Source organism: Pleurodeles waltl, chromosome 1_2, assembly GCF_031143425.1.
Source record: "Pleurodeles waltl isolate 20211129_DDA chromosome 1_2, aPleWal1.hap1.20221129, whole genome shotgun sequence".
NCBI lineage: Eukaryota > Metazoa > Chordata > Amphibia > Caudata > Salamandridae > Pleurodeles > Pleurodeles waltl.
The window spans coordinates 1,297,161,208-1,297,176,935 of record NC_090437.1 but is presented as its reverse complement, the minus strand read 5'-3'; the positions used below and the strand labels follow the sequence as shown (position 1 = coordinate 1,297,176,935).

Below are 15,728 nucleotides of genomic sequence, written 5' to 3'. Positions count from 1 at the left end.
GGATTTGACTTGTTTTGTGTCCTGTGGTGGGCCTGATACATCATGTGGTCATAAAATACGTAGTCCTAGATTACTACCAAGTCGTTTTCCATTCACATTGGCTAAACACTCTTTTTGTATGACCTATGTATAGCTGTAGATGTGTTTCATCATTGTAGGCCACAGTGCCTGTGCCAAAACACTGACATCTGTTTGTATCTTACCACCTGATGCATGAGCATTGGATTATAATGGCCCTGTGATAAGGACAGTTGTACTGCTATCTATCTGAATCTTGGATAATGTGATGTTGGATTACTTTGGTGTGGCATGTAATAAGGCTAAAGCAGATAGTATCAATGACTTAAATATTTGCCTGTTCTACAGGACAGTGTCTGACAAATCTTTTCCTTCTGTGGTCTGGAGATCTGTACCTGTAAATATATTCATTTACTCAGTGTGAGACAATCATTTAAGTTTCCAATAGTTCAGACATATTGACAGCCAATGTGCTGAACACTGTAATACATTTTCAGTTTGACCAGACACCTGTATGTATGTGTTGTGAGGGATGGTTTTAATCCTGAGCTGGAAACTGTGTACATGCAACATATCCCATCTTGAACAAGTACCTTAGATCATCATCGTGTGGTTCACATGGTCTGACATATTTACATGGCTCAATATGAATGCAAAATCAGCATACAATGAATCAGTGATGGGCGATTATAAATATAACTGTCTTGAATAAACCCAAAAAATATATTGAGGGGTCAGTCATGGTGAATGAACTCATTGGAGCAGATGCCACACCATTGGAAGTCCAGAGTACTCCTCCCATTGAAACTGGAATGTGGTTCAGGATCAGTTCACAGAGTGAATGTGTGGCAAACAAAGGAGGACATTAAGGAAGAGGGTTATTGCTGGCAGTGGTGGGTGTCTTGCCATTCGCACCTCCTGGATTCTTTGCTGGACTACTCCCACTCCCGCCCGACACCTTGCCAGGGGGGATCAGCTGCTACAGACGCAGGGGTGTCTATGGCTGGTTCTTCCTCTGGCGCCGATGTTAATGGGCCTGCTGTTGAGGAGCCAAAGGAAGGGGTAGACTGGTCTTGAAAAGCCCTGCTCAGGGTGGTATGTATGTCCCTCAACACCCGCATTAGGGAGGCCATGTTGGAATTGTGGGCTTCCATCTGTTCATGCATATCCCTCTGTGGCTGCTTGATTTCCTGGAGTTCGGTCAACACCTGGCCCATCACACCTTGGGACACCTAATAGACCCCCAAGACATGGCTGATGGTGTCCTGACCAACAGCATCCCTTGTGGCCTCACCTTCCTGGTCCACAGCATCCCTCAAATGCACCCTACCCCCCACAGGCCTGTGCCTTTGACACAGGGTGCCCTCTCCAACTTGTTTCTGGTTCTTCGTTGTCCGAAGTGTTGAGCTGCAACTCAGGATCCAGGATTGTGGGGCACAAGATGGTGGACACTGTGCTAGGGACACAGGTTGGAGGGGAATGGTTTCCTGTGATATTGATGAAAGCGGGCTGGGTCGTGACATTGTGGCCACAGTGAGACTCACTGTTGCCGCCTGACCAGGTTGCCCAGATGGGCCAGAACCGTCCTCCCTGTCCAGAAGTCCAGGAGTGTCAGCATCACTAAGGGCTTCATCCAGGGGGGTAGTGGTAGTCTGTTTCGTGACCTCTGTGTGCCCAGTCGCAGCTTGACCTGTTGATGAAAAATGTACATTGGTTACTGGTTAAATTGTGACATCTACCTCCAAAGGTTTGTTTTGTGTTACAGTAAGCAGAGTTCAAGTCAAGGTAAGAAGGTCCATTTCTTCCATTCACGGAAATGCCCAGTTCTCAGACGATGTATGGGTTATCAATAGGGGTGTGGACCAGTTAGTCCCAAATCAGTAATGGAATTCCAAGAAAGTAGATAACCCATGTATAAGTATCCCAGTTTGAAATAATAAGTAATACTTCAAGTCCAGTTCTTTAAATTCAAGTGCATTTATTAATGGCAGTTGTGCCTAAAAACTTTAAATGTCCTGTTCCTGTCCTGTTCTGTATAGAGAATTTGAGGATAAGGAGAAAAAGTAGCCGCCAACACGTGTTTCGCCCCCCTTGTGGTGGGTTCACCTAGGGCTTCTTCACGGCTGCAAATGGTAAGTAATGATTAGAGAGCACTATAAGATTGTGAGAAATAAAGAGAAGTGCAAAGCTATAGGACCAACATTGAGTGCCCCATTGCTTTAGTAATAGAGGAAAAGAGAAAAGCAATAGCGGGTGGGCATGAATAGTCCCATATTCCTTCACCTGTATAGTGAGAGAATCACCTATGAGTGATAAGCCTTAAAAAGAAAGAATACTTTTTTTATAGAGTTGGAGTGGTTTTAAAATTTTAGTAAAGCATGAGACTGGTGCTAGCTAGAAAAAGGAAATAATTTTATGATCTAGTGTACTAGTAAGAAAGATATTCAGAGAGGTAAGTGTAGTGATCACTAGAGATTAAAATAAAAATAAATAAATCTCATACCTAGATTTTGTTCATAATAAAACATCCATTCTTGAATCGATTGTAATACATCTAAATAAGAATATTAGATCATTAGGTACATATTTTCCTCATTAATGATAACATACAAAAAAGATGCACTTTTATAATATAGAAATTCATTATTGAACCAGCCAGACATATTGTTCCAGGAATAATATGGTTAACACTGAATGAGCCTCTTGTGTGATCCTTATAAGATGTTACGGTCTGTCTAACATTTATATCAAGAAACTTAGCAAAGCATAAAAGAGTAGAGTTGGTTCAGGAAAGTGCTGAGTATCATTTGAGAAGCTTACTAATGCATTAAGTGCAGTAAGCGATTTAAAATATATTGTCATAAATTGGGCAACACGACAAGGGAGGCTTCATTAATAACTATATGAGTGAGACAATTCCTATATCAAAAAACCCCCAGAGGAGCTTATTATATAGTTTCCATTCGAATAGTGAAGACAAAAATGAACTCGTTAAGTCTTTCTTCAGACCACCTTGAATGGATCAATGGGACTGTTATGCTATTTATTTGGTATAGAAATATAGGGAAAGGCATTGAATAGTGTGCGGCAAGTAAGCCGTTAGGTAAGCGAGCATGTCGTGGTTGATAATTGGTAAAAGGCAATTATGTCATATGTACTTATACTGTCATTAGATTGTTGAATGCTTTAGAAAAAAACACTCACCAATATCAAGGTTGAAATTGAGCAATGTCTCGGGATGGATACGTCCTCGTACGGCGTTCTATTCGTGCGCCATCTTGGAAAATAAAGATTTCAGTAGTCCTTCTCCTAGTTTTATAACTTAATAAAGGAACAAGTCCTTCATTTGTTATCATGGCTCAGATACAAACAGACGAAGTAAGTGAGAAAAACGTCGGCCATCTTAGGTCGATCGTTTAGCGTTATAAAAGGAACATCACTGAGTGAACAAGTATTGAAGTCCAACTTCTATTTTAATATTAAGATTAATATTAAGATATTTGGATGGAGTGCCAAGACCTACAACATTTCACCGACTCTTAAAGGGAACAAGCCCTACTATTATTACCATGGCTCAGATGTAAATGGAAAGGTTACGTCGGCCATCTCAGGTCAGTCGTATTTGTCCAAATAAGAAACACAAACTAAAATGGTTGCAGAAGGTCCTACTTCTGATGTAGTTTTACAGAGACGAAGGCCCCGGCCCACCATCAGAATACTAGCCCCTAAGGCGGCATCTCTAGAGAATGAGTCGGCCATCTTGTTCCATCATAATTGCTTATGAAGAGATACCCAAAGGGGAAATATACGAGCAATAATGTGCTGGGATAATGAGTTTAACTAAGGTGTTGTTATACAGTAAGATATAACCGTCATGACTAATGGTTCAGGTGTGTGTTGTGTTATACATAAATAATTAGTTCACATATCAGTTTGGAAGGGCGTATCCTACATCCTATTTATGAAATATCAACTAAGATAAAGTAAAAAAAGATGAGTTTAAAGCAATGTCGAATAATTCAAATATGTTCTTAGATGTCCCTACAATGTAAAAATTATGAATTATGAAAGCTTAAGTAAGAGAGAGTGGTTATTCATAGTCTAGTAGTTCAAGACATATAGTTGGTGCTTTGACATGTTATAGTTGAGATGTTCATGAAATATAGATAGTTATTCTAAATAAGTTCATGGTAATATTACCCTATTAGATTATGTGGACTTATATTTGTCATTGTGAGTACAGGAGCATGTATAGCATCCTATGTGTGAGCGATAATGATAGTAGGAGAATATTCGGTTGGAATGTAATATTCATCATCAATATATACTGTAGTCAATGGAGCCAGTGGTGCCATTTTGGATCCTTGTTAAGGCCATTTCGGACTGTGTTAAAGCAAATTGTAAGTTTGCTTTCATTTTGTCGAAGTTTGAGTTCAAGATTGCCTCCCCGTGGATGTGGTTTGAGTTTGATTAACCCGCAAAAGGTAAAGGAACGTGTATGTGGGTGACATTTTACAAAATGTTCAACCAGTGGGAATCTAAGATCATCCTTCTGTATATTACGAAAGTGTTCCTGAATACGTATTTTAAGTGCTCTAGTGGTACTCCCTATATAGGCCATGTTACAAGGACAGATGATTAGATAAACTGTATTGGTACTCTCACAGTTGATAAAGTCACATATCTTAAATTGTTGATCATTAATAGAGATGTTTTTAGAATAAGTCAAACCGAGTTTGCAAATGGAACAATTTGTACAGGTGTAGAAGCCACTTGTGGATTGCATATAGCTTAAGGTAGGTCTTGTTTCTTGATAAAAAGAGGAAGATAATTTATCCCGAAGGTTTTGAGCTTTTCTGAAGCCCATCAGAGGGACAGAAGAATTGTAATGAGAGATGGAGGAATTATTGTTAAGTAAATACCAATGTTTTTGTAATAGTCTTCGAATGTGTTTATGACCATTGTGAAAACCTGTAATGAAGTGAATGGGAGTAGCCCGAGTGGTAGTTTTGTTAGTATTGAGAATTGTTGTGCGGTCTGTTTTGGCAAATTGTTCCTTGGTATTTTTCAAACTAGAGAATGCATATCCACTCACACAAAGTCGCTTAACAATTTAAGAGGATGCGGTCTCATAATCCTCCCAATTGCTACAAATGAGCCTAGCTTTTCTAAATTCTTCCGCAGGTATATTGTGAATGGTACTTTGTGGATGACAGCTTGATGCATGTAAGATGGAATTAGCTGCTGTACTTTTTCGGTGAAAGCGAGTATATAGTGTGTTTTGTTCATCAACATATAGGGTAAGATCCAAATATTCAAGTGTGGTTTTGGAAAATTGGTATGTCACATCAATATTCCATTTGTTAGGTGTAAAAGAGTCAAGAAAGCGTTGAAGGAGTGACTCTTGACCCTGCCAGATAAGAAGAATGTCGTCTATGTACCGGCCCCAGAAGATGATGTGTTGTGAAAAAAATTCTAAATCTTCATTCCAAAGCCAGTGACGTTCTACTGCACCCATCAAAATGCAGGCATACGGTGGAGCGAAGCGAGCGCCCATCGCTGTACCCTGCAATTGAAGGAAATATTGTACTTTGAAGAGAAAAAAGTTGTTTTTGAGACAGAAAGACAACAAATCAGTGATCCTTTCATTTCTTTCAAATAGATGAACTGATTGTGTTGATAGACATCTCCGAACAGCCTCAATCCCGTCTTGATGTTTAATGGACGTGTATAGACCCACCACATCAATGGTTGCCAGTATATAGCCAGATTGCCATCCTATATTTTGGAGTTTCTGCAATATGCTTTTGGTGTCTTTAATAAATGAAGGTAGATTCTTCATGAAAGGTTTTACCTCAGAATCTATAAGGATACCTAGGTTGGAACAGATGGAATTAATGCCTGAAATAATAGGTCTCCCGGGCGGATGGCCCCCTTTGTGAATTTTGGTTAGAAGATAGAGGGTTGGAGTAGTTGGGTGTTCAATAAATAAGAAATTCCCCTCTTCTGGGGTGAGAATTTCTTTTGAGCACCAATAGTCCAGCAAATCCTTAAGTTTAGTCAGTACCTCCTTTGTGGGATTGCTTGGAATTTTTTTGTAACAAGTTGACTCATTAATTTGTCGATAGACTTCTTGGAGATAATCACTTTTGTTAAGAATAACGATGTTGCCACCCTTGTCAGCGTCTTTTATGAGAATCGTGTTATCTGTTTTAAGTTCTTGCATTGCCTTTCTGTTTGAAGTTGGTATTGTGAGAAATATATTTCTGTTTTTTTAATATATTTGCGGTGTTCATTATCAAGATTCTCCATCATAGCCATGAAAAACAAATCAATGGAATTGCCTGTGGGAAGTATAGGTGTGAAGGTAGATTTAATTGGTAAGTTAGATTGTTTGTGAAATGATGTGTCAATATTGAGTTCATTAGCTATTTCAGAAAGAGATTGTTCTTGCTGCTCAGATCTTGAAAGATTGCTTTAAAGTTGTATCATTTCCAAGTCCTGGACAGTGAAGTCACTAGTCATTTGTTGTTGAAACAGTACTTCTTTTCTAAGCAGAGACCTTGGAGAAAATTAAGTTGTAGGTAATCCGGTTGTGCCAAGTAACCTGATATAGGGTTATTTGACATGACGTGTGAAGCATTCCAACCCAATTTGACTCAAGCAGTTGATGAGATGTACAGATCAATTGCACTTTTGAAGATGGCCTGAAAGTGACATTTTACCACTACTCAAACGGTGAACCCATTAAAAAAGTAAGAACCAAATTCAGATCCCACTGAGGCATGAGAAACGAATGTGGGGATGTAGAACCTGCCCCTGCGACTGCGAGAGGAAGTCTGCCCTGTGAGGGAGACGGAGAGGAGGACACGACGAGAGGTGAAGAAGGTCTCTGAGGCTGGGGAGTACCACACCCTTCTTGGCCAATCCGGAGCTATTAAAATGACTTGGGTCCGATCTTGACGAATCTTCCTCAGAACCCGAGGAATGAAGGGTATGGGGGGGAAACGCGTAAAGTAACTGGTCGCACCAAGACATCTGAAACGCGTCCCCCAATGCTTCTTGCACCGGATACCGGAGGCTGCAGAATGACGGGCAGTGCGCATTCTCCCAAGTGGCAAACAGGTCTATCTGTGGAAAACCCCACATCCGGAAGATGTGAAAAACCAGGTCTGATTGACCGAGAAATGCCGACTGAGACTGTCTGCACGTATGTTGAGAACTTTGGCCAGATGGTTTGCTACTATGCAAATCCAATGGTCCTGTGCCCAGGACCAGAGCGCAGAGCCTCTCTGCAGAGAAGGAATGACCCCACTCCTCACTGCTTATTGATGTACCACATCGTGGTAGTGTTGTCTATCAAGACTTGAACTGACTGACTGCGAAGGGATGGGAGGAATGCCTTGTGAGCCAGACGTATTGTCTGTAACTCTAACAGATTGATATGAAACATCTGTTCCACTGGAGACCAACGACCTTTGATCTCCAGGTCCCCCAGATGAGCTCCCCACCCCAGCGTGGAAGCATCCGTTACGACCGTGGCCACCAGAGGTGGCAGACAAAACGGCCTTCCTCGGGAAAGGTTGCCATCCACAGCCCACCATCGTAGATCCGTTGCAGCGTCTCTGGAGATCGTTACCGACTCTTCGAGATCCCCTTTGTGTTGAAACCACTGCTTGCGGAGGCACCATTGGAGAGCCCTCATGTGCCAATGTACATGAGTGACCAACAGAATGCAAGAAGCAAAGGACCCTGAAGACTGGAACAACCGCTTCATTTTTAAATATTGGAATCAACGCATGAATGTCCTGAATCCGCTGAGGCGGGTATAGGCCCGATTCAATGTGGTATCCAGGACTGCCCCTATGAACAGGAGGCACTGAGAGGGCTCCAGGTGAGAGCTGGGCACGTTTACCGTAAAACGCAGGTTGAGCAACAACCTTGTTGTCACTTGCAAGTGATGCAGTACAAGCTCTGAGGACTTGGCTTTTATCAGCCAGTCGTCTAGGTAAGGGGATACAGATATTCCCTTCCTTCTGAGGTCCGCTGCAACCACCGCCATCACCTTCGTGAAAACTCGAGGTGCGGAAGTAAGACCAGAAGGAAGGACAGCAAACTGGTAGTGTTGCAACCCTACCACGAACCGGAGATACTTCCTGTGTGACTTCAGAATGGTGATATGAAAATAAGCATCCTGCAAGTCGACAGACACCATCCAGTCTTCCTTGTTCAACGCCAGAAGCACCTGTGCTAGAGTCAGCATTTTGAATTTCTCCTGTTTGAGGAACCAATTCAAAATCCTCAGGTCCAGGATAGGCCTCAATCGACCATCTTTCTTGGAACTCAGGAAATATCTTGAATAACAGCCCTGACCCCTTTCCTGCTCCAACCAACTCCACTGCACCCTTTAACAAAAGGACGTGCACCTCCTGCTGAAGTAACAGGAGATGATCTTCTGAACAAAACGAATGACAGGGAGGGATGGGAAGGGGAAACTCCTAAAAAGAAAGATCATAACCTTTCCCCACAATATTCAGTACCCAAGAGTCGGATATGACTAACTCCCACTTGTGGAGAAAATGAAATATCCTGGTATTCCTGCTCCTCCAGGAGCCTCAAGGCTCTCCTCCTTGATTTCAATCTGGCCTCCAATCTCTGCGTCGACAGAGAGTTAGCCGACGTCGACGACGCCAGCTTCAAGACAGATGGACATTGTGGAGGAGATGGTGGAGATACACTGTGTCCTGACTGGAACCCATCCGGCGCCGGTATTGACTACATCGGCCCCGAACCAGCACTCTCAGCCGGACAGAAGGGCACAAACGGAGCCGGCTTGTACGGCGCCGGCAAACCCAAAGAGAATGCTAATGGAGCCGTGGGACCAGCCGGTGCACCAGTAGAGGCCATAGCCTTGTTGAAAATGCCAAACATAGCATTAAGGAAAGCCACCGGATCCGCTTCCGGAGTCGGGAAGGCAGGAAACCTCTGCTCATCTTGAGGCACTTGGGTCGGATCCGAAACTTGCGCCACCGGGTCCTGAGCCAACACGGGTGAAAAGTGAGTCGGAGGACTCGCCGGGGACTCAACGATCTCAATCAGTGATAGCGCAGGTAAAGCATGTGGACTCTGAGGCTGCGGAGTAATAGTTTGACTGACCTCCCATGCTGTACGATGTTGTCTCGGTGGGGACAGAGACCGTGACCGATCTCTGGAAGAACGGTGTCGAGAATCATGCCGCTTCTTATGAAATCTCGAGGACTTGTGAGAAGAAAAGTCCCTTGCCTTAGATCTTCGATGACCCTTGTGACCCCTCTTAGCTTTTGCTAAGAAGAGCTTAGCCTCTCTTTCTTTTAAGGCCTTCGGATTCATCGTCCGGCAAGACATGCACCCCTTCACGTTGTGGTCCGAACTTAAACACCACAAGCAGTCTTCATGAGGGTCTGTGACAGACATGCGACCCCCACACTCACAACAAGGCGTAAAACCGGATTTCTTTGTAACGAGTAAAACAAGACACCTTCGAAACAGTAGCTGTTCGAGAGCCAGGAAAAAACACGTTAGCGTTGAAGGCGCGGAAAAAAGGGAACTGATGTTGCACGCCGGCGAGGACTTCTAATTCCCACGATGACGTCTGACGGAGTCTCGTGAGGAGCCGTGCAATTGTGATGTCCTCTTCGACGTGCAGAGCTGGGAAGAAAGTTTCCATTGAATGCTGGCTCATTAGGAGAATTCATGAAGTGAGGAATCCACAGATAGTTGTATCCATCAGAAACACGTTTTATTTTATTTTTTGCGTCAATTTCACTCAAGGGGAGTGACCCCCTTAGGCAAGGGTCGCTCCCCCGGGGGGGTGGGGATTTATTTTAGGCCATTTCTGCTCTCCTTGGGGGCAGATCAGTTTATTTCTATTAGGCCGATCTGCCTCCCGAGGCGGGGGGACAGAAACCACTTAGGCACCAGAGATTGGTGTGTGTGTATGTGTGTTTTTTTGTTGGGGGGCAGCCCCTTGGGCAAGGGCCGCTCCCCATGGGACCACAGTACTGTTGGCCATATCTGCCCCTCTTGAGGGCAGATCGGCCTATTTTTGGAAGGCCCATCGGCCTCCAAGGGGGGCAGAAAGCCCATCAGAGACCAGGGAAGATTTATTTTTTTTAAAGGGTCATAACCCCACCCCAAATAAATGGGGCCAAAGTTGTTCTGCCCCCCAGGGCAGATGGGGCAATTACCCCCGATCCACACCCCGAGGGTGGGTTGGCAGAAAGTCTACTAGATGTCAGGGAATTTAAAGAAAATAGTGGGGTGGTGGCTACCAACAAGTATGGGCCTGGTTATGCCCCCACCCCAACTGAAGGGGGTAAGTCTTTCAGCTCTCCCCCTGCACACTAAAACATCTTATCCCATGGCAAGCAAGAGGACATTTGATTATTTTGAGTTTTGATTTGGGCCATGAGAGCTTGTCTAACTCTCAAAATTGTCCCACTTGGAATGGTGAGGGCTGCACTTTTGGGATTTTGGGACGCTGCCATGTAGAAAAATCCACTAGACCTGGACACATCTGAAAACGAAACATCTGGGTGAGTCCAGGGTGGTGTGCTTCACATGCACCCGCACCATTTTCTTACCCACAATGCCATGCAAACTTCCAACTTTGCTGGAAATCACACATTTTTCCCACATTTTTGTGATGGAACCTTCCGGAATCTGCAGGCATCCACAAAATGCCTACCGCCCAGCATTGTCTCATCTATACCGATAAAAATTCTGCCCCACTTGTCAGCCTAAAAATGTTGTTTTTTCAAACTGCCCTTTTGGACCTGCTTTTGTTCCCCCTCAATATCGACATGTTTTTGGCTCTTCCCTGTCACAGGCACTTGGCCCACCTAAACAAGTGAGGTATCATTTTTACTGGGAGACTGAGGGGAACATTGGGTGGTAGGAAATGTGCCCCTGTGCGGTGATCCCACGTAGAAATGTGGGGAAATTAGATTTTTCATAGCTAAATTTGAGGTTTGCTCAGGATTCTGGATAAGACAACACTGGGGGATCCACGCAAGTCACACCTCCCTGGACTCCCCTGGATGTCTGGGTTTGGTAGGTTTCCCTGTATGGCTGCTGAGCCCAGGACCAAAAACGCAGGTGCTCCCCCCGCAAAAACAGATAGTTCTGATGGATACAAACTACCTGTGGATTCCTCACCTTATGAATTCATCCTTGTGCCAGCATCTGACGGAAAGTTATCTTCCTAGCTCTCTACGTCGACGAGGAGGTCACAATAGCACGGCTCCACGCGACTCCGTCTGACGTCACCGTGCCAATAAGAGGTCCTCGTCGGCGTGCTGACTTCAGTTTCCTTTTTACCGTGCCTTCGACGCCAACGTTTTTTTCCTGGCTCGTTGGATAGTGTGTATCCTTGGTTGTTACAATGTCTCCTCCGAGAAAATCGGGTTTCAAGCCTTGTAGTGAGTGTGGAGGTAGGATGTCGGTCATAGATCCACATGAGAACTGCGTTTGGTGCCTTAGCTCTGAGCATGATGTCGAGGGGTGTGGTTCGTGCCAGAGTATGAATCCTAAGGCACTTAAGGAAAGAAAGGCCAAGCTTTTCTTAGCGAAGGCTAAGAAGAAGGACCACAAGAGGGCTTCCTCTCACGCCTCTTCCAGGAGGCATAAGAAGAGGCGTCGGCATGACTCTCGGCGTCGTCATGGTTCATGGCGTCGATCGGCATGGAGCCGATCGAGGTCTCCATCAACTTGACGTCAGAGTAATTGGGAAGTGAGCCCTACTGTGACTCTGCAGCCCCAAGGCCCAGAAGTGTCTCCGATGCCGTCAGTATATGAGGTGGCTCCTCATGGCTCTCAGTTTTCTCCGGCGCCGCAAGAGCCTGATGTGCAGCAGCAGGATCAGGAACAGCGTTATCCTGCCTTCCCGGCTCCGGGAGCGGATCTGGCGGCATTCTTAAATGCCATGTTTGCTGTTTTCCAGGCTATGGCCCCTGCTGGTGCACCGGCGGATCCCACGGGGCCATTAGCTTTTTCTTTGGGCTCCCCGGCTCCATATAGGTCAAAGCCGTTTATGCCATTCTGCCCGGTTGAGGGTGCCGGGTCGACGTCGATGGTGTCTCCTCGAGGTATGGCCTCCACATCTACATCCGTGGCGCCATTGCCATCTCCACGTCAGCCGACACCGATGCTCTCCCCTGGCCAGCCGGCTCCATTTCCTGCGTGCCAACCGACTCCAAAGGAGGCGCCGTTGGAGTCCGTGTCGGCGCCGGGTCCGAGCGATGTTCGGATCCATGCATCTTCTGTGCCTGGTCGGGATTCGGAGTCGATGTCGACGCCATGGTTAGAATCCCTCTTGAGGTCTCGGAGAGAGGCCTTGTGTCTTATTGAAGAAGAAGAATGCTGGCAATTAGAAGAGGGGGAGCTTATGGAGCCTTCGGAGGAATTCCAAGAATTGGGGTCGGCCAGTGGATTGGATACTTCCCCAGAATGGGACATTTCATCTCCGGGGGAGTTTACAGAGGAGGCAGCGTCCTTCCACTCGGTCATTAGAAAGGCAGCGGACTATTTAGACCTGCCTTTATCTGCAGCAGAGGTGAAGGCCAATCTACTGATGGAGGTGCTGCATCCTTCTACATCATCAGTTGATCCTTTGCTGCCCTTCAACAAGGCTTTGTTGGAGCCTACTATGGACTTGTGGAGGAAGCCAGTTTCGGCTCCAGCTGTTAATAGAGCGGTGGCAAGGAGACATAGGGGGGCACGCGAGGATCCTGGGTTCCTCTCACGTCATCCAACCCCGAAGAGTTTAGTGGTTCAAGCGTCTTGCTCCACAAGGTCTGCTCCTGGTTCGTTCCCTGTGTCCCCGTCTGATAGGGAGTACAAACGAATGGAGCAGTCTTCAAAAAAGATCTTTTCGACTTGCAGCATGGCGCTTAAGGCTGTGAACACTACCTGTGTGCTGGGCAGGTATGTCCATGCCCTTATGGATTCTGCCAAGGCTATGGTCGGAGATCTGCCACAGGAGGCGCAGAAGCCTTTTGGAACACTCTTTTCGCATGCGCAGGCTGCAGCGCAACCGATTATACAATCTGGCCTTGATACCACTGACTCGATTGCTAGAGTGATGGGGACATCTGTTGCTATAAGGAGGCATGCGTGGCTGAGGTCCTCCGGATGCTCCTCGGACGTACAGACCACCTTACTTGACTTGCCCTTCGATGGTGAATGGCTGTTTGGAGAGAAAGCTGACTCTGCCCTTGAACGTTTTAAGGAGAGTCCTTAGGTTTACAAGCTACCCCTGCTGCTCCGTATAGGTCCTATCGCAGATTCAGAGGGTTTGGTCGTGGGGCGGTGTTTCAGAGGCCCCAGTTGTAAGGAAATGCCTCCTTGGCATGGTTACCCCCTGACTTTTTGCCTTTGCTGATGCCAAGTTATTATTTGAAAGTGTGCTGAGGCCTGCTAACCAGGCCCCAGCACCAGTGTTCTTTCTCTAACCTGTACCTTTGTTTCCACAATTGGCACACCCTGGCATCCAGATAAGTCTCTTGTAACTGGTACCCCTGGTACCAAGGGCCCTGATGCCAGGGAAGGTCTCTAAGGGCTGCAGCATGTCTTATGCCATCCTGGGGACCCCTCACTCAGCACAGACACACTGCTTGCCAGCGTGTGTGTGCTGGTGGGGATAAAATGACTAAGTCGACATGGCACTCCCCTCAGGGTGCCCTGCCAACCTCACACTGCCTGTAGGTATAGATAAGTCACCCCTCTAGCAGGCCTTACAGCCCTAAGGCAGGGTGCACTATACCATAGGTGAGGGCATAAGTGCATGAGCACTATGCCCCTACAGTGTCTAAGCAAAACCTTAGACATTGTAAGTGCAGGGTAGCCATAAGAGTATATGGTCTGGGAGTCTGTCATGCACGAACTCCACAGCACCATAATGGCTACACTGAAAACTGGGAAGTTTGGTATCAAACTTCTCAGCACAATAAATGCACACTGATGCCAGTGTACATTTTATTGTGAAATAAACCCCAGAGGGCATCTTAGAGATGCCCCCTGAAACCATACTGACTACCAGTGTGGGCTGACTAGTTTTAGCAGCCTGCCACACACCAGACATGTTGCTGGCCACATGGGGAGAGTGCCTTTGTCATTCTGTGGCTAGTAACAAAGTCTGTACTGGGTAGAGGTGCCTCTCACCTCCCCCTGCATGCACTGTAACACCTGGCGGTGAGCCTCAAAGGCTCACCCCCTTTGTTACAGCACCCCAGGGCACTCCAGCTAGTGGAGTTGCCCGCCCCCTCCGGCCACGGCCCCACTTTTGGCGGCAAGGCCAGAGGAGATAATGAGAAAAACAAGGAGGAGTCACTGGCCAGTCAGGACAGCCCCTAAGGTGTCCTGAGCTGAGGTGACTCTGACTTTTAGAAATCCCCCATCTTGCAGATGGAGGATTCCCCAATAGGATTAGGGATGTGCCCCCCTCCCCTCAGGGAGGAGGCACAAAGAGGGTGTAGCCACCCACAGGGCTAGTAGCCATTGGCTACTAACCCCCCAGACCTAAACACACCCCTAAATCGAGTATATAGGTGCTCCCAGAACACAGCAAGAAAGATTCCTGCAACCTAAGAAGAAGAAGGACTGCTGAGCTGAAAATCCTGCAGAGAAGACGGAGACACCAACTGCTTTGGCCCCAGCTCTCCCGGCCTGTCTCCCCACTTCTAAAGAACTGCTCCAGCGACGCGTTCCACAGGGTCCAGCGACCTCTAAAGCCGCAGAGGACTACCCTGCATCTAAAAGGACCAAGAACTCCCAAGGGCAGCGGCTCTGCTCCACAAAGACTGCAACTTTGCAACAAAGAAGCAACTTTGAAACAACACACGTTTCCCGCCGGAAGCGTGAGACTTTGCACTCTGCACCCGACGCCCCCGGCTCGACTTGTGGAGAACAAACACTACAGGGAGGAGTCCCCGGTGACTGCGAGCCCGTAAGTAGCCAGAGTTGACCCCCCTGAACCCCCATAGCGACGCCTGCAGAGGGAATCCAGAGGTTCCCCTGACCGCGACTGCTACACCAGTTCTCGGCCCAACAGCCTGCCAACCCGTCTTATCGACCCTTTAGAGGGTGTGGGAGGGCTAGAGTTAGAGGGGCAGTCCAGCAACACCCTTCTTCGTCATCCTCATCCTCTGGTGGACAACAGCAGGAAAGACAGCCCTAGTTTTCCTCACTTTATCGAGCATGCCTCTCCTGTAGGGTGAAGGCTTCATCTTTTTCTCTGCAAGTGGGAGTTGATAACAGCAGACTCCTGGGTGTTGAATATTGTGGAAAAAGGATATGCTCTCCCCTTTCAGGAGCTCCCTCCTCCCTTCCCCCCTCGTCCCTCGTTTTGTTCGGAGGACCATCTTCTGTTGTTGCAACAGGAGGTTCTGACCATGTTATCAAAGGGTGCGATAGAGTTGGTTCCGGAGCAGGAAAGGGGTCAGGGTTGTTATTCAAGATATTTCCTGATCCCCAAGAAAGACGGTCGTCTGAGGCCAATCCTAGACCTGAGGATTTTGAATTGGTTCCTCAAGCAGGAGAAATTCAAAATGCTGACTCTGGCACAGGTACTTCTGGCGTTGAACAAGGGTGATTGGATGGTGTCTGTCGACTTGCAGGATGTGCACTTTCACATCCCTATACTCAAGTCGCACAGGAAGTATCTCCGGTTTGTA

At 46.6% G+C, this 15,728-nt stretch overlaps 1 long non-coding RNA gene across 2 annotated transcripts in view; it reads right to left on the bottom strand.

Annotated features, from left to right (window-relative positions):
• Nucleotides 1-536: 536 nt before the first annotated feature.
• Nucleotides 537-15,728, bottom strand: part of LOC138250446 (uncharacterized) — a 50,448-nt gene continuing 35,256 nt past the window's right edge. The window contains exon 3 of one of the 2 annotated variants that reach the window (XR_011194964.1): nucleotides 537-1,708. This is a non-coding gene — a long non-coding RNA (uncharacterized lncRNA). The remainder of the gene's footprint in view (nucleotides 1,709-15,728) is intronic. The other variant, XR_011194966.1, reaches the window with a different exon arrangement.